Genomic DNA, 15,164 nt, shown 5'->3' with positions numbered 1-15,164 from the left:
TTGCTGTTGAAAATCCTCGTCATTCATGTGGTGTCAATGGCTGCTGCGGATATGGTCTCAGTTGTAGTTTTTTGATCGTTCATCTGATCGCTTGGGGCTTATTTCTTGTTTCTTTTTTCTTTTTTTCCACACCTACACATAGCTTTTGGTCTTATGACTTTGCTAGTTGCCGGTGTGTTTCCGTGTGTGTGCTGGGTTGGCTGTGTGCATCTTAGTTATGCAGAGACCGGGTGTGTGATCAGTGTGATGTATCCCCTTGATGCTTCATTTGAGCCAATAAAATCCACCCTTTATCGAAAAATATATATGTGTATCCCATGTGTATGTAAGTGTTACCAATAGAATTAAACATATCCAGAGTATCTACCCTGCAAAATAATAATATCCAGTGTATTTCAAAGTGAACAACTACAATCCTATAAACATGCCCATTTTTCTTTTTCAAAATAAGCAAACTAGTGTGTGCCACTCAATGAGCACCGTGGAAGCAACCAAATGTGTTCAAAGTCATTCAACGTGGATAATAAAGTTGCCGCAAATCAATGGTCCACCAAGGTAAACTTCATTTGTACGTAGATACAATTTTCACTTTCTATATAAACAAACTATCTTCCTCAAAGCAAGCAACAAACTCCACCATTTCATTTTTCCATATTTTACACTTCGGTAGTAGAAACTCTTCATTTCTAGTATTATCGTATAGCAAATGATGATGGCAATCTACACAAGCATAAGAAAGAATAGACTGAAAACCGAAACGGTATATGCCGTTGACGATGTGCAGGAATAAGAGACATAGGGAAAGAACCAGTCACAAGACTAGCGTAGCCGGTAGTATCGCTGTTCTGAAACCGGCCAGATACTTTCACGGTTCTGAAACCGGTCGTTGTTGCATTGAAATGAGTGAAACAAAAATCAACTGGCGTGTCGAGCTAAGCGGTTCGAGCAGGTCTCGAGGGAGGCGCATGGTTCCGAACAGGGCTGGCACCCGCTTCAGCGTACGATTGCAAATGTGTTTCTCGTTTTCTACTTCTTCTGGACCTGATTTTGTTCCTCAGTCATGAACTTCTGGCGGGATGTTAAGTTGCCAGACGTAGACTTGGGTCTAATGTTTGATGACTGTTGACTGTGGAGTTCTTTTCTTGGGTTGGATCACAATTTGTAGTTGATAGTTTGGGTAGTGTCTAGGCAAACTAGCGTGTGCTGCTCAATGAGCCCCATGCAACCAAATATGTTGGAAGTTATTCAACATGGACAATAAAGTTGTCGCAAGTAAATGGCCCACCAACCTTCATGTGTACTAAGTACTTAGATAGTGCTTTCCCTCTCTATATAGATAACCCATCTTCCTCGAAGCAAACAATAAAGTCCACCATCTCATTTATCCATATTTGACACTCCGGTAGTACAAACTCCTCATTTTCAGTATTTTGGCATAGTGATTGGTGATGGAAATCCCCACAAGCATATGAAAGAATAGTCTGAAAACCAAAACAGTGTATGATGTAGATAATGCGCAGGAATAAGAGACATGGGGAAGTATGTACTCTCTGTTCTGAAACCAGCTAGATACTTTCGTGGTTCTCAAACATGTTGTTGCATAGAAATTAGTGACAAAAAAATCTATTGCCCTGGGGAACACAACCATTCGAGCATGTGTTATTAAGGGAGCTGTACGGTTCCACACAGGGATGGCACTTACTTGAGCGTAGGATTGCACATGTGTTTCTCATTTTGGACTACTTTCTTCTGTTTCTCGTGGCGTGAACCTTTGGGGAGATGCTAAGTTGCGGCTGATGTTTCTCATTTTGGATTGCATGTGTGTTTCTCATTTTGAAGTAGGCTTGTGACTGATGTTTGACAACTGCTAACGGTAGAGTTCTCTTCTTTGGTTGGATGCATGGTGTTTCTAGCATATACTCAAGTTGGGGTAGTATCTAGATCTAGTTGAAGGGCCTTTCTTGCTAGTTCTATGAAACTGTGAGTGGGGACCCCTTGAACTTCTGTAATTGTTGAAAGGCATTATTTTTTCAGAAGAAAAATACTTTGGTTCCCAGGTGCCTTTTGGAGTTGGGATCTGATCCAAACCTTGTGATTCTGGATTTTTCTGATAGATCTGCGTTCAGTTTCTCTTTGTGGAGGAGACATGCGTTTCTTGCCCTACAAATGACTTTTCTTCAGTGAGGACAATGTAAGTCGGTGCATCCTCTAGATTATCACACACACTTGGAACTTCTTCTTTTTTGCGCTGATACACACTTGGAACTTCAAATGTACAACAATTGTGCATAAGGCCAGGGACCAACATTGAAGCACGGGATATTTTAGCAGTATTCATGTGAGCCTGAGCTCACAATTAGGGCATTAAATGGTTAGCACACTCTTCTAGTCGGTCTTATAAATTCACATGGTCTCCTTGTGTATCCCCTGTGTATGTAAGTGTTACCAATAGAATTGAACATATCCAGAGTATTTACCCTACAAAAAAAACATGTCCAGAGTATTTTGAAGTGAACAACTATAATCCTATAAACATGCCCAATTTTCCTTTCCAAAACAAGCAAACTAACATGTGCCACTCCATGAGCACCGCGGAGGCAACCAAATGTGTTACAAGTCATTCAACATGGATAATAAAGTTGCCGCAAATAAATGGGCCACCAACATAAACTTCATTTGTACGTAGATACAACTTTCACTTTTTATATAAACAAACCATATCTCCTCAATGCAAGCAACAAACTCCAACATTTCATTTTTCCATATTTTACACTTCGGTAGTAGAAACTCTTCATTTTTAGTATTTTCGTATAGCAAATGGTGATGGAATCTACACAAGCATAAGAAAAAATAGAATGAAAACCGAAATGGTATATGCCGTTGACGATGTGCAGGAATAAGAGACATAGGGAAAGAACCAGCCACAAAACCAGCGTAGCAGATAGTATCGCTGTTCTTAAACCGGCCAGATACTTTCACGGTTCTGAAACCGGTCGTTGTTGCATTGAAATGAGTGAAACAAAAATCTGCTGGTGTGGAGAGCAAAGCGGTTCGAGGCTTCGAGTAGGTCTCGAGGGAGGCTCATGGTTCTGCACAGGGCTGACACCTGCTTTAGCTACGACTTTTGAACCTGATTTTGTTTCTCAGTCGTGAACTTCTGGCAAGATGTTAAGTTGCCTGATGTGGACTTGGGTCCGATGTTTGACGACTGTTGACGGTGGAGTTCTCTTCTTGGGTTGGATCACTATTTCTAGCTCATAGTTTGGATAGTGTCTAGGCCTCGTGAAGGGGGCCTTTTTGTTCTCGATTTTGTTCAATTGTGAGTGAGGACTTTTGTAATTTTCTAGTTGCTTGATTTTGTACTACAACCAAAGCCAATGGTACGAACATTGAGAGCAATATGCTTAGATGATACGTAGTAGCTAGTGTCTATTGTGAATATGATCTTGGTGTTTCGTAGTATTTTGAAGAACCAATAGATTAACCATTATAAACCGTTTAATTGTGTGTACTTGTATGGTCCATCTAGTGTGTAACCGTGTATAACGCCCATCTAGTTGTGGAGAATGAAATATGAACAAAATCTTTCTTTAGGTAACCTGAAATTTATACGGTCCATTTATCCTCGGCATGCTTCCTCCTCAATCTCCGGCCAACCAGGGTTCAAGTCCTAAACTTGACACTATGTACATAATGTTGGGTGTATTTGTGTGTACATGAGCATTTGCGTTGGTACTGTCTTTAAAAAAATTATATAAATTTTTTCGCAGGGAAATATATAACTCTAGTACGTACAATATTTAAAAATATATCAAATATAAATGCTAAAAGACTGTACATTTATTTTGAAAAGCAACTATCTTGAAAATCTTGGGTGTGTGACAGCTTGAGCAACTAGGCAACTACCATCCCAAAACAATTCCTACGCAAACAAAATATGAAAATTCCAAATTAATAAACTAATGCACACGTACAACAAAGGTGAAAATGAATGAAAATAACAAAAGAAAGGAGCTCTATTCGCACAAAAAATGGTGCTTCCCTACCAAAATTAATGAAATTATTTAATATCTCAACTCCCTAGCACGCGCTCGTGCAAGTGCATATGTGGTCGTGTCCTGCGGCTACCACCATGCGGGGAAATATCAGGTGATATCGAGGCTTAGATGATACAGACTCTTGGGAGCCATTGGATCTTAGCGGGGAGCTCTTGAACAGTTTGCAAAACAGCCATCCAAGAGTCTTAAAATTGCCCGTAGGTACAAGAGCTACTCAGTTGCCATCGGATATGAGATCCAACGACCCAGAAGCCCGTATCATGATATCACCTAAAACTTTCCCACCACCTTGTAACATGATCTAGCCTCCTTGCATGATTTTCAGCGAGTCGAGTGTGTGATTGTTGATGTTTCTTTAGGCAAAGATAACTAATCGATCAAGGAAATGGGGAACCAATGCGTAGCTGCCTGGGCACCGCTGGAGCTATATCTCGCTTATAGCGAGATAGTAGCTCCCCTCGGCTGAAGATTCCCCACAACGCACACGCCGACCCAATAGCGTGTTACTTGGTTGTTCGTTTGTCAGCCTGTTTGCTGATGAGTTTTTTTTGTTTTAAATGTTTTCTTTTCTTTGTTTGGTTTTCTTATTTCTTCATCAGTTTTCTATGGTTTTCTCTTTTCTTCATCGTTATAACTATTTTTGTATCTTTCTTGGCATTCATCGATTTTTCTTTTCTTCTGCAATTTATTTTTTTCTTGGTTTTGATAGAGTTTTTTGTTTCTTTCTTAGTTTTCGTTGTTTTATATTATTTTGCACTTGTTTCTTTGGTATTATCATTTTTGTTTTCATTGTCTACTTTTTGGTTTTCATTGGTTTTCGTCCTTTTCCTTTATTTCATTTTTCGGTTTTCATTATATATTTTTCGTATACGTCAAGAACATTTTTAATACACATTTAATTATTTTAATACATGATTAAAATTTTAAAATAATTTTTATATGTCTATTGTTTTCATGAAAATTATACTTTTTTCTTATACATCTAAGACATTATTTAATACAAGTTTCACATTCCTTTCATATATATGAGTAACATTATTTGAAATACATGTACGGCTGTATATTTTTAGTACACATCATACATTTTTCTTACACATATGATACATTTTTTGTACATGTTTTCCATTTTATATATGCATGTTTAATTTTTTTCGAAATACACGATTAACATTTTTAAAGCATATAATTTTTGATATCTACTTTTCCCATGCGCATTGTATATTTTTGTATACTTCAAAAACATTTTTTATACATGTTTAACATTTTTCAAATACATGAATAACTTTTTTGGAAAACTTATATTTTTGATGTAAAAATTTTCCATGCACATTGAATATATTTTTATACATCGATTTTTTTAACAAATTTAACATTTTTCAAATGCATGATTAACCTTATTTTAGAAAATCATGTCAAATGCTTATATATAAAACATAAAAAACGAAATATAAATATGAAAAGAAACTGTGAGAAAACAAGTGATCTTGAGGCCTGTTGCCTCCGTGTGCTTCAGGGGAGGCAACCATATGTGTTCGCTGTAAGCGAGCCATCGGATCGCCCGCGGGTATTGCGAAACATAGGGCAGCCTCACCTTAAGGGAGCATTGTACTGGGGCATACTGCCAAGCGTGCAGGAGGCAGGCCAGAATCTCATTTTTGTTCACTTTCTGTTTTACTTTTTTTCATTCTTTTCTTTTTCTAATTTTATTTATTTTTTCACAAGATTTGATTATTGTTTTATACTTCCAAATATTATATATATTCATTTTTTTAAAATCCCACATAAAAGATTGGAAAATGTTCACCAAGCATTTAAAAATGTTAAATGTGTATAAAAAATGTTTCCCATGTATTAAAAAAATGTTTATAAATATTTGCAATGTGTATGAAAAAGTTGATCATGTATTTTGAAATCATGTTAATCCAGAGTATTTAAACATTTGCTGGCCCCATAGGGGCCCCTACGTCTCGCCAATAGCAAGAAGTAGGGCAGCCTCGCCTAAAGGGAGCTCCGTACTAGGGTGGCCCAGCGCGCCGGGTGCAGGGCCCAACCTCATTTTTTTCTTTTTTCTTTTCATGTTTTTCTCTTGTTTGCTTTATTTTTCACTATTATTTATACTTTAAAATATTAAGATTTGATTAATATTTGATTTTTAATTAAGCATTAATGTTAAATGTGCCTAAAAAATGTTTGTCATGTAAACGAAAAATGTTAATCCAAATCATTTGATTTTTCAATCAAGTACTTGAAAATGATGATCAAGCATATTTTCTTATGTATAAGAATAATGTATACACAAAACATTACAATGTGTTTGAAAAAGTTGATCATGTATTTTTAATAAAATCTTAATCTAGAGCATTATAACATAGTCTTGGCCCCTTGGCGCCCCTATGTCCCGTTAATAGGGCAGCTTCGCCTGAATGGAGCACTTTACTGGGCGGCCTAACAGGCGAGAGGCAGGCCACAACCTCCTTTTTCTGTTTTATTTTCATTTTTTTGTACGTCTTTTTTCATGTTTTTGTTTCATTTACTTGTATTTTTTAAATTTTGTTTACACTTTCAAATATTCTAAACATATAATTTACAAAAAACATGCTAACATAAAACATTTGGAAAGTTTAATTTTTTTCTCATGTATATGAAAAATCTATAAAAATAAATAAATAAATATATAAATATAAATATAAATATATATATAAATACAAAGTTCATCATGTATTTTTAAAAAAGTTAATCCAAAGCATTTGAAAAGTGCTAATCAAATATTTTAAAAATGATACTCAAGCATATTCCCTATGTTAGCTTGTGAAATGGTCTTATATTGTGGGATGGAGGAAGTATTTGAGAAATGGTAATCAAGCATTTGAAAAATGTTTTCCATGTATACGGATAATTTATACGCATAAAATACAAATAATTAATCATATATCTAAAAAATGTTACTTAAGTATTTGAAATATGTTGATCTAGAATTTGAAAGATGTTAAATATGTATAGAAAAAATGTTTCGGATGTACATGAATAACATATACAAAAAATATACAATGTGTATGAAAATATGTTGATTATGTATGTAAGAAATGGTAATCAAGCATTTGAAAAATGTTATTCAAGTATTTGAAAAAAGTTAATCTAGCATTTTTCTGAAAGAAAAGAAAACCGAAGAAAACCAATGCATGACAATGAAAACAATGAAATGATGAGAATGAAACAAAGATAAACGATAAAAAAGAGAAAGAAACCAACAAAAGCGAAGAAAAATGAGAAAAAAAGAAACAAAAACAAAAAAGACAGCAAAAATCAAGAAAGAAACAACAAAAATTGAAGACAAACAAACCTAGTGAAAACCGAGAAAGAAACGAAGGAAACAGATGAAAACATATAAAAAGTATTTTGCAGTAAACAACTTCTAGAATCCTATAAACATACCTATTTTTCCTAATCACAAAATAGGTAAACTAGCATGCGCCGCTCAATGAGTCCCATGCAACCAAATGTGTTGGAAGTCATTCAACATGGACAATAAAGTTGTCGCAAGTAAAATGTCCCACCTACCTTCATTTGTAAGTAGTTAGATAGTGCTTTCTCTCTCTATATAGACAACCCATCTTCCTCAAAGCAAACAACAAAATCCACCATCTCATTTATCCATATTTGACGCTCCGGTAGTACAAACTCCTCATTTTCAGTATTTTGGTATAGTGATTGGTGATGGAAATCCCGGCAAGCATAGGAAATAATAGTCTGACAACCAAAACGGTGTATGATGTAGACAATGCGCAGGAATAAGAGACATGGGGAAGTATATACTCTCTGTTCTGAAACCAGCCAGATACTTTCGTGGTTCTCAAACATGTTGTTGCATAGATATTAGTGACAGAAAAATCTATTGCCCTGGGGAACACAACCATTCGAGCATGTGTTATTAAGGGAGGTGTATGGTTCCGCACATGGATGGCACTTACTTCAACGTAGGATTGTATGAGTGTCTCTCATTTTGGACCTCTTTCTTCTGTTACTCGTCGCGTGAACCTCTGGGGAGATGCTAAGTTGCGGCTGATGTTTCTCATTTTTGATTGCATGTGTGTTTCTCATTTTGAAGTAGGCTTGCGGCTATTGTTCGACAACTGCTAACGGTAGAGTTGCCCTCTTTGGTAGGATCCATGGTGTTTCTAGCTGATACTCCAGTTGGGGTAGTATCTTGATCTAGTTGAAGGGCCTTTTTTTGCTAGTTTTATTTAATTGTGAGTGGGGACCCCTTGAACTTGTGTAATTGTTGAAAGGGATTGTTTGTTCAGAAGAAAAATACTTTGGTTCCCAGGTGCCTTTTGGAGTTGTGATCCGATCCAAACCGTGTGCTTCTGGATTCTCTAGATAGACCCGTGTTCGGTTTCTCTTTGTGGAGGGGACATGCGTTTCATGCCCTACAAATGACTTTTTTCCAGTGAGGGTAATGTAACTCGGTGCATCCTTCTTGGATTATGAAACACACTTGGAACTTCCAACTTACAACAATTGTGCATAAGGCCATGAACCAACACTCAGTCGAGTATTTAGGAAGCACGTGATATTTTAGCAGTATTCATGTGAGCCCGAGCTCACACTTACGACATTGAATGGTTAGCACGCTCTTCTAGTCGGTCATATAAATTCACATGGTCTCCTTGTGTATCCCCTGTGTATGCAAGTGTTACCAATAGAATTAGACATATCCAGAGTACTTACCCTGCAAAAAATAAATATCCAGAGTATTTTGAAGTAAACAACTATAATCCGATAAACATGCCCATTTTTTCTTTTCAAAACAAGCAAACTAGTGTGTGCCACTCAATGAGCACCGTGGAGGCAACCAAATATGTTCCAAGTCATTCAATGTGGATAATAAAGTTGCCGCAAATAAATGGGCCACCAACCTAAACTTCATTTGAACGTAGATACAACTTTCACTTTCTATATAAACAAACCATCTTCCTCAAAGCAAGCAACAAACTCCACCAATTCATTTATCCATATTTTACACTTCGGTGGTAGAAACTCTTCGTTTTTAGTATTTTCGTATAGCGAATGGTGATGTTAATCTACACAAGCATAAGAAAGAATAGACTCAAAACCGAAACGGTATATGCCATTGACGATGTGCAAGAATAAGAGACATAGTGAAAGAACCAGCCACAAGACCAGCGTAGCAGATATTATCGCTGTTCTGAAACCGACCTGATACTTTCACGGTTCTGAAACTGGTCGTTGTTGCATTGAAATGAGTGAAACAAAAATCTACTGGCGTGTCAAGCTAAGTGGTTCGAGCAGGTCTCGAGGGAGGCGCATGGTTCCGAACAGGGCTGGCACCTGCTTCAGCGTACGATTGCAAATGTGTTTCTCGTTTTGTACTGCTTCTGGACCTGATTTTGTTAACTTCTGGCGAGATGTTAACTTGCCAGACGTATACTTGGGTCTGATGTTCAACGACTGTTGACGGTGGAGTTCTCTTCTTGGGCTGGATCACTATTTCTAGTTGATAGTTTGGGTAGTGTCTAGGCCTAGTGAAGGGGGCCTTTTTGTTCTCGACTTTTTTCAATTGTGGGTGAGGACTCTTGTAATCTATTGTGAATATGATCATTGTTTTTCGTAGTATTTTGAAGAACCATTAGATTAACCATTATGAACAAACTTACCTATGTGTACTTGTATGGTCCACCTAGTGTGTAACTGTGTATAACCTCCATATAGTTCTGGAGAATGAAATATGAACAAAATCTTTCTTTACGTAAGCTGGAATTTATAGGGTCCATTTATCCTCGGAATGCTTCCTCCTCAATGTCCCGCCAACCAGGGTTCAAGTCCTAGACTTGACACTACATACATAAGGTTGGGTGTATTTGTGTACGTGAGCATTTGCGTTGATATTGTGTTTAAAAAAATTATATAAATTTTTCAGAGAGAAATTATAAAACTTTAACATGTGTGTTCTTCTGTACGATATTTAAAAGTATATCAAATATAAATGCTAAAAGATTGTACATTTATTTTGAAAAAGCGACTATCTTGAAAATCTTGGGTGTGTGAGTGTGACAGCTTGAGCAACTAGGCAACCGCCGTCCCAAAATAATTCCAACGCAAACTAAATATGAAAATTCCAAAATTATTAAACTAATGCACATGTACAATAAAAGTGAAATTAATGAAAATAACAAAAGAAAGGATCTCTATTCGCAAAAAATATGGTGCTTCCGTACCAAAATTAATGAACCAAAGGAGGGCTAAATATCTCAGCTTCCCTAGCACCCGCTCTCTCATGCAATTGCATATGTGGTCGTGTCCTGCGTGCTGGCTACCATCATTCGAGGGAATATCAAGTGATACTAAGGCTTAGGTGATACGGTGATAACTCTTGGGAGCCATTGGATTGCAAAAAGGCCATCCAAGAGTCCTAAAATTGCCCGTAGGTACAAGAGCTACTCAGTTACCTTCGGATCTAAGACCCAACGACCCAGAAGCCCGTATCACGGTATCACCTAAGCCTCGGTATCACCTGAAACTTTCCCACCACCCTGCAACATGATCTAGCCTCCTTGCATGAGTTGTCAGCGAGTCGAACCACGTCAGCCGGTGCACGAACCACGTGAGCCTCCTGTGCAGGCCCAGGTTGCCTGCTTCGCGGTCCTCTCCGACAGGATCGTCTCAGGGATCCGTGGAACCGGCCTGCATGCATGCAGTTTACAGGCGTGAGCATGGTGATCGTCTCAAGCCCTGAAGCTAATTCTGAAACAAAACCGTGACACTGAAGAAATGGGGTTTGGTGCACTACAGGTTCAGGAAAGCGGAGGCGTTGGTCCAGATGAAGAAGATGAGCATGGTGATCATGGCGGCATAGCACGCCAGTGTCAGGAAGTGGTACTCCGCCACCTCGAACAGAGCCCACGCCGCCGTCGCCGCGCCGAGGATCGACGCCGACACCTTCGGCCTCCTCCACAGGATGATGTCCGCCGCTGCAACGCAATGCACGCATGATCGGTTCAGAAATCAGAAAGCTTAGCCTCGTAGCTCTGCAAGAATGCAAGTAGTTTGCTAGCCACCTTCGCGTCCACCGAGGGCCGCATGGACCGGCCTTTCCCTGCCAAAGAGCCTCGGCGCCCGGTGTCCGTTCAAATGCGATCCTCCTCCCATTGCCATTTTGGTGTTGGTATGTGGTTTTAGATATGCAGATTGCTGTTGAGGTTCTCGTTTGTTCTTATAACCTGAATGTGCATAGGCTTTTGGGAACTTTGGCAATTTTCAAGGGAGAAAGCAAAGCATAGCTTTGGCTCAGGTCTTTGGTTTGATACTTTGGCGTGCAATCTTGTTCAGCAAAAAAATACTTTGGTTCTCAGGTGCCTTTTGGAGTTGGGATCTGATCCAAACCTTGTGATTCTGGATTCTGCTGATAGACAGACCCGCGTTCGGTTTCTCTTTGTGGAGGAGACATGGGTTCCTTGCGCTACAAATGACTCTTCTTCTGCAAGGGTAATGTAAGTCGGTGCATCCTCATTGGATTATCAAACACACTTGGAACATCAAACCTATAAGAATTGGGCATAAGGCTACAAACCAACATTCACTCCAGTATTTAGGAAGCACCAGAGACATATACTTCCTCCGTCCCAAATTACTTGTATTAGATTTAGCACGGAGGGAGTATATTTTAGCAGTATTCATGTGAGCCCGAGCTCACCATTAGGAAACCGAATGGTTAGCACGCCATCCTAGTCGGTCATATAAATTCACACGGTCTCCTTGTGTATCCCCGTGTATGTATTATATAAGCGTCATCAATAGAATTAAAATATATCTAGACAATGCACTAAATAACTTCTAGAATACTATAAACGTGCCTATTTTTCCTAATCAAAATAGGCAAATTAGCGTGTGCCGCTCAATGAGTACCATGCAACCAAATGTGTTGGAAGTCATTCAACATAGACAATAAAGTTGCCGCAAGTAAATGGCCCACCAACCTTCATTAGCATGTACTTGGTACTTTCCCGAGAGCGGACGTCCTGCACGCAGCGGCAGCTGCACGCAGTTATCTCGCCGGTCGCGCGTCGCGTGGTGATGCGTGCTATGTGATTTGCAGAAGGAGTAAAAAGGAGATACGTCGTGTGATACAGATAAATACACTGCCCCACGTCGGTTTAGTGGGCTCGGTCCGTGGTACATCTCTGAGCCGGCCTTCGTATTTATCTGTGCTGGCCTTCGTCTCCAGCTGCCCCAAGGCGACGAGGAGCCGGCCTTCGTCTCCAGCTGTGCTGTGCAGTCCTTACGCCACAGCGGCCCGGCTTCGGCAAACACCACCATCCGCGTTGGCTGGAAGTGCAGGTGCAGCGGCCTAGGCCAAAGGTGTAAGTTTTTGGTCGCAGTCATGCGAGCAGCTGCGAAATGTTTATATTAGTTAGATGAATTTTTGTAGCACTCTGAATAAAGTATGGGAAAAACAAAAGGAGATCTGAATCAATCTTGGCCCAAAAGTCCTTAGTAGTCTTTCTTAAGCCCTACCCCGTGGTTGGTTAGCTAAAGTACCCGTGCCCCTGCGGTATATATACTGGTTAAATTTCATTGACAACAAGCCGTGAAATGCTAGTAATACAAAAAGGAAAGATATACTTCAAAAGGAATCTCTGTCGGGATGGTGACATTTTTGAATGTTCAAACAATGCAAAGGGAAAGATATACTTAGTATAATCAAACTGTTGAAGTTTGGTGCGTTTGTGCAGCACTCTGCATATAGCCTAGGGGGAAGAATATAGTCTGAATCAAGCTTGGCAAAAATGGTCCTTGATCGTTTTTTTAATCATGAGCCCGTGTTTTGGTTACAGAAGTACGCGTGGCCCGGCATGTGTAAGGTGTTTGGCTAATGTTGTTTCTGGTATGTTGTAACTGTTGATTCTCTCTCGGTGTAGTTACAATTTTCAATGCACATACCATGAAAAAAAGGGAATCTATGCCTAGTATAATCGCACTCCTTTCATTAAAGGTCCTCGTTATTTTTTAACTCTTTTGGTTCAGGTCTGTGTAATAGTTAGTATTTATAACTATGCGGATTGTGCTTTTCTAAATGCAGGCCAAGAGGTCCTCGTGCGCCAGACGAGAGGGTTGTAGTAGTTGATCGTGTGCCGCGGCTCGAAGCTGCCATTAGAGGATTCGCTGATAGGGGGACTGAGGTCGTCGTCAACCCGGTGATTTGTTCAATTCAGCGTTTTGATTTGGACCTATGATTTCCTGCAGTTAGGCTTAATTTGGACCTGTGATTTGTTCTTCCAATAAGCGACATGCCTTGCTGGATAGTACTGTAATTTGAACACCTGCTGTTAGGCTTAGTTTGGACATGTGTTCTGATTTACAAATAAGCGATGTCACAACTTGGTGATCTGTAATTTGATTTAGTGTTGTTATGTTTGTTTTTCCTGCTTCGACACGCCGCCTTGTGATTTTGATTTCGAAAACGAGGTGATATACTGGCTCGCTGTGTGGTGACATCTCTTTTATATAGGTGGAACCTTTTTTTGTCAGTTCAAATTATGATATGTGCCTACTTTCCTGCGCAAGTGGCGATGGGAGCAGGTCGCATGTACTACGGCCTTTCAGAATTGATGACCGGGTGCCGTGCAGCCCCGTGTATAGTGAGATGGGTTGGATTGGCATCCAGTTTTTGAACATTTGAATTGTTGTCCCGGCGCACCTTGGGCACAGGATCAATGGCAGCGGAGGCGGGGGTGTCCGGAGACGACGAGCAGACAATGAGCTCTGGGACATCGCGGCACACCGGCGTCGGTGGATCAGGTCAACGCGAGGTGCTTGTGCAGTTGTGCGTGTTTGAACAAGAACGTGCAAAACGATCGGTACTGTCCACGGCTGGTGCATGGGCCTTAAATACATGCGACTGGGTAAAGTGTTTACGTTATACAGTGTTCGGTACAACGTCCTCTCGCCTGCACATGTACAGTACTCTGCAGCGGTGCGTCAATCCGTCTGTCAGTGTATGGTACATCGAATACAACAAAATACGAAACATATCGCACGCCGACGGACTCTGTACTCCCAGTAGCACTTCCAGCTAGTACTAATCGCGACGTCCTGTCAGCCGTGGATGCGCTGCCGCTGCGTGCAGCTGCACTTCTCGTACTTTCCCTCTCCATATAGACAACCCATCTTCCTCAAAGCAAACAACAAAATCCACCATCTCATTTATCCATATTTGACACTCCGGTAGTACAAACTCCTCATTTTCAGTATTTTGGTATAGTGATTGGTGATGGAAATCCCCGCAAGCATAGGAAATAATAGTCTGAAAACCAAAACGGTGTATGCTGTAGACAATGCGCAGGAATAAGAGACATGGGGAAGTATATACTCTCTGTTCTGAAACCAGTCAGATACTTTTGTGGTTCTCAAACATGTTGCATAGAAATTAGTGACAGAAAAATCTATTGCCATGGGGAACACAACCATTCAAGCATGTGTTATTAACGGAGGTGTATGGTTCCGCACAGGGATGGCACTTACTTCAGCGTAGGATTGCACGTGTGTTTCTCATTTTGGACTACTTTCTTCTGTTTCTCGTCGCGTGAACCTCTGGGGAGATACTAAGTTGCGGCTGATGTTTCTCATTTTGGATTGCATGTGTGTTTCTCATTTTGAAGTAGGCTTGCGGCTGATGTCAGCCAACTGCTAACGGTAGAGTTCTCTTCTTTGGTTGGATCCATGGTGTTTCTAGCTGATACTCCAGTTGGGGTAGTATTTATTTCTACTTGAAGGGCCTTTTTTGCTAGTTTTATTTAAGTGTGAGTGGGGACCCTTTGAACTTCTGTAATTGTTGAAAGGCGTTGTTTTTTTAGAAGAAAAATACTTTGGTTCCCAGGTGCCTTTTGGAGTTGGGATCTGATCCAAACCTTGTGACTCTGGATTCTCAAGATAGACCCGCGTTCGGTTTCTCGTTGTGGAGGAGAAATGCGTATTTCGCCCTACAAATGCCTTTTCTTCAGTGAGGGAAATGTAATTCGGTGCATCTTCCTTGGATTATCAAACATACTTGGAACTTCAAACTTACAACAATTGTGCATAAGGCCACAG

General features: G+C 39.8%; 1 long non-coding RNA gene and 1 pseudogene across 1 annotated transcript; one reads left to right on the top strand and one right to left on the bottom strand.

The window, feature by feature from the left end:
• Positions 1–10,280: 10,280 nt before the first annotated feature.
• Positions 10,281–11,394, bottom strand: LOC120975289 (reticulon-like protein B9; annotated as a pseudogene).
• A 915-nt stretch (positions 11,395–12,309) lies between these two features.
• LOC120975287 (uncharacterized) lies at positions 12,310–13,507 on the top strand. Its single transcript, XR_005771070.2, has 2 exons — positions 12,310–12,436; positions 13,156–13,507. It is a non-coding gene; the product is annotated as an uncharacterized lncRNA (long non-coding RNA).
• The last annotated feature ends 1,657 nt before the right edge of the window (positions 13,508–15,164 follow it).

The sequence above is a fragment of the Aegilops tauschii genome, chromosome 3 (assembly GCF_002575655.3).
Source record: "Aegilops tauschii subsp. strangulata cultivar AL8/78 chromosome 3, Aet v6.0, whole genome shotgun sequence".
Taxonomy (NCBI): Eukaryota; Viridiplantae; Streptophyta; class Magnoliopsida; order Poales; family Poaceae; genus Aegilops; species Aegilops tauschii.
Note: the sequence above shows the minus strand (reverse complement) of the source record. Positions and strands in the feature narration are given on the sequence as shown.